This window comes from Solanum pennellii, chromosome 6, assembly GCF_001406875.1.
Source record: "Solanum pennellii chromosome 6, SPENNV200".
Taxonomy (NCBI): domain Eukaryota; kingdom Viridiplantae; phylum Streptophyta; class Magnoliopsida; order Solanales; family Solanaceae; genus Solanum; species Solanum pennellii.
The window spans coordinates 54,660,996-54,668,617 of record NC_028642.1 but is presented as its reverse complement, the minus strand read 5'-3'; the positions used below and the strand labels follow the sequence as shown (position 1 = coordinate 54,668,617).

The window sequence follows — 7,622 nt, the reverse complement described above, 5'->3', positions numbered from 1 at the left end:
AAAGTGTGAATTTTTTCTAATATATATATAATTGATTATAACCACTTAGAGTCAGCGGACGGTTTCTCAGTGTAATTATTTTTTATATAAATAAATATATAGTGATGATAATAATGAGAATAGACATTGCAGGCTGATGTGATATTTTCTATTGTCAATGCCTCAGCAGTTTTGATTTTTAATGCCAAGAAAATTGATTAATTATCTTCTTTTTTGACTTTGCACTATCCTTCCATAAGCACATATGTATGGAAAATATAAATATTTTATATAGTTCATTTGCATGAAAGCTTAGGTGTAAGCAAAAATTCAATCGAAAAAATATTATTGGATTATTATTATTCGATTGACAGATTTTTCGTGATTTTATAAAAAAAATTTATTAGGTTATTGATTTAGTGTCAGTTTTTACTATAGAGTTATCGGGTAAACCAATAACTCATTAATATAATGGTAATTTATGGCTATATCTTTCATAATAATTTAATATAACTAGTCGTTTTATAAATACTCTACACTACGGCCTACACACTCCACATGTCACATTACTTCTATTTCACAAATCACATAGGAAATTTCATCTATGTTTTGATGGAATTTCTCATTGTATTTCTTGTTTTACTATATCAAAGCATTTACAGTTGACTTGCTTGTCTTATTGTATCGTGTCAAATTATTAGAGTGAAAATTATATATTTATTTTATGAGTATTTTCTTATTAGGTAAATCGAAAATCGATCCTTTAATTACAAAACATCAATAAACCAAGAACCAATAAAAAAAAATATCTTACTGATTTGTTATTGGTTTAGCGTACTTAAAAAATGATAAATCGAACCAATAATCCATAAAAATTGATTGAATGCTAGTTAATTAATTCATATTATGTCTCTATAATATTTCAAGTTAATTATAAGTTGCATATAATTGTGTTTTTTATTTTATTTTTGCAACCACGTAAATGATAAAATGGAAATGTTTCTAAAACTAATTTTTTATCACGCCTATGTATTTAGGTTGAATAAGTATTTGACATCAAAGAACCTAACGGAACTTAATATTCAATAGCTGAAATTGAAAAAATCATAATTTCCAAAAATATATAATATTTTGGACCTTCAAGGTCATATTGTGTTACACTAAATATCAATTTGCTATGTAGTTCAAAATTAGTCTTACAAATAGTTATACTTAATACAGAAATAAACCTTAAGACTACCCAAGAACATATGGACTATATGTATATTAGTATTATATATGATTTCTATAGATAAAATATGATTAAACTTTGTTTATATTAGGAAGTAGGATCTTATTTTTTTCAAGCTTAAATAAACATGTTACTTGAATGATTATGTTGGGACTGAGAGAGAATTTAATATAGTAAGCACAAAAATCCAAAATAACAAATTTGATTAATCCAAGAACTTAATAATTTTTAATTTAATTTTCTTGAAGTCAAAAACTAAAAAATATAATCAAAATATTTATATCCAATCCAAATAGCCTAGATGCCCGCTACCAGGGGCGGAGCCAACATATCTTCAGGGGTTCATAGAAACCCCCTTCGATGAAAAATATTTTTTTTTCTGATTAAATTTATATTTTATGTATATATGTTGAACTCTTTTACATAGTTTGTGAGTTTGCTTCTTCAGATTGATCAAACCCTCTTGTTAAAAATTTTTAACTTCGCCATTACCGCCACTTCTACCCTTTGTGTTATTTCTTCATAGATATGGGATTTTTTACCTTAAAAAACAATGCAGCAATGAGATTTGGAAGTGACCATTATGGGTTTGTCTCCCTCTTCTGATAATAAGATAAATTTAATTTTAAGCTAAGATAGAACAAGATAAGCATTACAAATCTTTGTTCCTTTATTTCATACCTAATCCTCAATATAATATATATACATAGTACTAAAATTTTTTAATTATGATGCATGAAACCTAACATCTTGATTGGATGTTTTGGTTTCTTTTGATTGTTTTGTGCTTCAAAGGATAAATAACCTCCAAACTAAATAAAATGTCTATTAGGTTAAGTTGTATTCAATTTTTTAGATATGTCATAATATAATTTAATGTATACTTTTTATGATTATAAGTTGTTCTTCAATATTAAAAAAATATGTCTATATTTATTACAAGCTAAAGATTTTATTATATGTATATTTAAAACTATCCTGATCAGGATGGGGTAAAATAATTAAGTATGAGAATGACAAAAAAGGATGAAAATTCACTCCAATTTTGAGTGTAATGTGAGAGAATTGGACTATGCTTATGTAAGATTTTTTGTATTTTATTTAGTTATAGCAAGTTGTACACGAATTATTGGCTTGGATGCCACCGTCACTAAAAAATTAAATCGCTCGCACATCGTAGCTAACACAATTTTTTGATAATTTGTTAGTACTAATCGCAAAATAGATCACATGATATTTTGTTATTTAGCTATATGATTTTATATGTCTCTAAGTCTTAATTTTAATAATTTTATTATATTTTTTAGTTAATGATTAAAAACACATTTAAAGTATCTTAATTTTTTTTAACTTTATACCTAAATTATCAAGTATATATGTCAGTTTCTTAAATGAACTATCGTCAATTATTAATTATGGAAAAGCATCTACTTTTTTCATTTTTCCTATTTGGAAGTTCAATTATAAAACTCAAACGAATAATGATTGAATTGCGTTTTGCTAAATGGTGAGTGATCTTTCAAGTTAAAAAAAAAATAAAATAACACGCCAAATAATCTAGATATGAAATTCAAAAGAGTAAAATATTTTAGATATATTTTTAACCATTCACTTAACATTATTTAAGTTATAGCTCAGAATAAAATGGTCCACATTTACATATAGAATATTGAGGACATGAATTTGAACGCAAGCTGTCAAAAATTGGTCGTACCAAAGAATTGATTATATAACTCATAATACGACAATTATAACGAAATAATTCTAAATGATCATCATTTGACTTAATTAATTAAAATCAATATAATTGGAAGTGTTAGAAAATGTTTGTGTTAATTATTTTTATTTTTTTCTTAATTCATCAAGCAACTAATTTGGATTCTTATGTTTATATTTATATATATATAATTTAATAAAATTACAGAAACTAAAAACGACAAGATGACCTGCATCTATATTCTATCGTATTAGTTTTAAATGAATTTCCAACATAAGTTGACTAATTAAAAATGACGTCTAGCTGCATTTACACAAAATAGAACCAAAAATCGACACAGTAGCAAATTTTTTAGTATATGAATTTAGAAAATTTAATGAATTTATTAAATTTATCTTTGAGTCACTAATCACACTTGGTGGATATGTGGTCCCTTAATATTGTTTTTGCAAATGCTAAGAACTGTAGCTAAATTAGGTTTATGAATTTAATGAATAAATAATGAGATTGTTGTGTTTTAAAGAGTGTAAATGGGAAATTAATTATTTTTTTTAAAAAAAAGATATCAAGAAAAATAATACAATTTGAATAGTATAGATTTTTTCGATGGGTTAACCTTGCGATGAGTTACAATTTTTTTATAACGTTGTTACATTTATAATGAGTTATATCTGACTAATATATATTATCTTAATATAGAAATTAAATTCATAAATATGATTTACTATTCAAAGATGCCTCTCTTGGTATAATAATTTAAAGGGAAAAAGATAAATATATCTCTGAACTATCATAAATGATATGTAAATATCTTCCTTCATATTTTTCAAACATTGGTGCCCTTCCGTCCAAAAACTAGAGCATATATACTCGTCCACCGATCTGACAGGACATACATGATCAAGTTTTCGGATGAAAAAAACATCAATATTCCAAAAATATGACGAAGAGTATCTACATATCATTTATAATAGTTTAAAGATATATTTATCTTTTTTCCTAATAATTTAAATAAATCAATAAGAAGGTCCCTTTTTACTTTTAAAAAAAAAATTAAGCACTAAGGTCCCCACATGTTTTCCTCTTTAAGACACATGTTTTTTTTCTAATTCTAATTTTTTTTTAAAAAAGGTTAAAGTATTTTCTTTTTGGTTTAAAAAGAACTTATCTCAGCAGTTATTAAATGAAAAAAAAAAACACATAAATAAGCTATTTGCAGCACCAAAGGACAAGTTTACTTTCTTACATAACAAACACCATGGCTGTACGGACGAAAACAAAGTAAAAGTTACACGTGCAACTATATACTCGTAATAAGAAATTCAAGAAAGTAAAAAATATATTTTGAATTTCGTAATTCAAAAATATGTCAAACATTCATATATGATAAATTATAGGGAAAATGCATAAGTACTCCCTCAATCTATGTTCGAAATTTCAGAGACATATTTATACTATATTAAGATCTTATTATCCTCGAACTTATTTTATAAGTAATTTTCTACCCTTTTTCGGCTTATGTGACACTAGTTTGATAGAAAAAATCAATCAGCGTTGGACCCACAAGATAGTGTAATAGGACCTTAATATAGTATAAGTATGTCGAAAAAGGGTAGAAAATTATTAATAAAATAAGTTCAGAGGGTAATAGGACCTTAATATAGTATAAGTATGTCTCTGAGATTTCGGACATAGATTGAGGGGGTACTTGTGCATTATCCATAAATTATACTCCAATTTCTAATTTCATGATATTAAACATGTCATGTATTTGATTTGTAATAGATTAAAAAATAAAATAAATAAATTAATACTAAAGGAATAACTTTAATTTGTTGTAACTAAACGGTAGAGCTTTTCTTTTGCATAATAATAAGTTGGTAGTCACTTGAATTAAACGACAAAAATATATTATGTATTGTTTGTTTGATTATATAAAAATAATTATTAAGTGTAACCTTTTCCTTTCCAGAGTCGATCTTTTAATTTTTTACAAAGGTTGTTGTGACAATACTTGGTATTTATATACTTCCATCTACATTAGAGTTTTGAGAAATTTACAATATATTCTCAAAAACTTTAAGACAAACTAAATCTATGATAGAAGGAGAAAATGTTGGAGAACAAGAATTAAATTAATTACACTCTAAATAAATATTTAATATTGAAGAACAAGAATTAAATTAATTACCCTCTACTTGCATTTTGTTTGCAACTTGCAAAATCCTTCCTATATTTTTTATTTATAAAAATAATAAATAGAGTAAATTGAAATTTTTATCTTGTGCCTTGTATAATTGATGCTAGTTTTATCAGTTTCAATTTATTTATTTTTTGTACAATTTAGTTGAACATAATCTCAAAGGTTTTGTGGATCTAAAGTTTTTAAGTTTAGGGTTTATCAATTTATCTGAAGATAAAAAATCTTATACATGATTAATTTCAATAATGTAATAGATTTTAATTTTTTCGAAAGCATTTATCGTCTTTATCTTCAAAGTTTAGTGAACATCATATCGAATCTGTCTATTATTTTCTTTTCTTTCATTTAGGTCAATTATATGAGGTAAACCTGATACTAGCTGCTTTATCGGGAAATTTCTTATTGAAGTAGGAGTTTTATTTATTTTTTTTAAAAAAAAAAGCTTAATAACTACTATTAACAATGCTTTGGATGATTTTAGACTCAACCTATTTTATTGTCTCTTTTAATTTAACATGTGTATATCAACTATCATTTTTATCAGACTATCGAAACGCCCCCACATAAGCTAAAAGATAAAGAGTTGATTTGATTGAGAAAAAAGAACGTCGCATTGAAGACAACAAAAATTCATTCTTTCCATTCATTGGCAAATATAATTTCCACTTGCATGATTATTAATTTACACAACTTTTTTGAATACATGCAACGCATATGCATGCCTTTTTTTTTTAATCAACAACTATATAATAATGTAAGAAATAAAGAAAATAAAAATACTCCACTTGTAAAATAATATAAAGTTTGTCTAATCCAATAAACCTCAATAATGCAATGTAGATTGAAGTACATTTCCAAATCAGAAAAAAATTGTTCATCACATTGAGAAAACTTTTTCTATTTGTTTCTTCTTTTACAGCAAATTAAAGTTGAAAATAAATATAGTCTACTAGCTGCTAAATTGTCATTTATATAGGGGAAGACTCTATACATTATTAATTCCACTAACATCTTTTCATTTTTTTATTTTTTTTTATCTTTGAACTTATTCGATTAATTTTCTTTTGAAGTATGAACGTACTATTTTCTCCGTTCATTTTTATTTGTTCACAATGAACTTTAAATATTTTTAAAATAATAATAGATGAAGTGTATATTTTATCATGATATTTATATTAATTAATTGATGATTATTAATGAATTTAAAAATAATTTAAAATAAGTAATTAATGTTAAGAGTAAAACAAAAAGAAATAGTTGTTCTCCTTTAAATTGACAAATTATTTTTAATATAGTGGATCATAAAAGTAATTATAGTTAAGTCCTGTCATTTAGTGCTCGTTAAAATTACCAATGTCTAATCACATGTTTATGATTTGATTATTTTCAAAGTGATTGATTGGAAAATGAGAAGGAAAATGATAATTAAAACAAAAAATACTCTAGCCGTTTATTTTTATTGGTTCACTATATTAAAAATAAATCTCAAACATTTACCTATTCACATTAATATATCAAGAGAAAAATATATATTTTGCCCATAATAAATAAAAGTATATATAATAATACATATATTTTGTTTCTCAGGATACAAAGTCGACAAGTAAAAATAAATAAAAAGAATATCAAGTTGTCACTTTAAAAGGCCGTTATTTACGAAATACAAATTTTGGCCCAAGTTGAAGCTAGTATTGGGCCTTCGTCCTAAAGCTTTAGAGACTTGTCAAGTCCTGTAGATTTTTGCGATCTTTTAACAATCACTTATAACTAATTTAGTATAATTTTACTAACAAGATTTGAGGAGTGTATTGTCTATACAAATTTTAGCTACCTTGTGATAGTAAGGAAATTTGTTAGAAATCTTATTAATGTAGTGGAAAAGTTGGTTACTATTACATTAGAGTTGAGTTACTTACAAAATTGTATTCGATAAATCCTCGATTCAAAATTAATGCTAAGTTTCTCAAATGTTCACGCATTAATTGTCAATTTTGCTTAAAAGTCTATTAAAATGTTCTTTTTTCTATAAATAAAGAAGAGTGTAGTAAGACAGCAGGGCATTTGGTCTAGTGGTATGATTCTCGCTTTGGGTGCGAGAGGTCCCGAGTTCGATTCTCGGAATGCCCCTCTTTTTTTTTAATAATTCTTTAATTTAGGTGTGATCGCGACGAAAGAAATTGTTTTTTTGCTTTAACTTAACTTAGGTGTGATTGCGACGAAAGAAAATATTTTTTGAAAAATGTTTTGCCGACTTGTGTAGACTATAGAGTTCTATAATTGAGGAGTAATTGGGCCTAGTAGGTACTGTTCCTCTACTGTGACCAAGGCCCACCATCCATTTTAGCTAGCTAATGATGGGCTTAAAAGGCTCTATTACCTTACTTAAAAACTTAAAAGAACCAAAAAATGGAAAAATTACGGAATTACACGACTTAAGTGAAACATAATATCTAAATATTTCAACCATTTGAACTAGTTATAATTTTTTTTTT

The 7,622-nt window shown here is 25.5% G+C and overlaps 1 non-coding gene across 1 annotated transcript; it reads left to right on the top strand.

Moving 5' to 3' along the window:
• Nucleotides 1-7,185: 7,185 nt before the first annotated feature.
• Nucleotides 7,186-7,257, top strand: TRNAP-UGG. Its single transcript has one exon. It is a non-coding gene; the product is annotated as a tRNA-Pro (tRNA).
• Nucleotides 7,258-7,622: the final 365 nt, after the last annotated feature.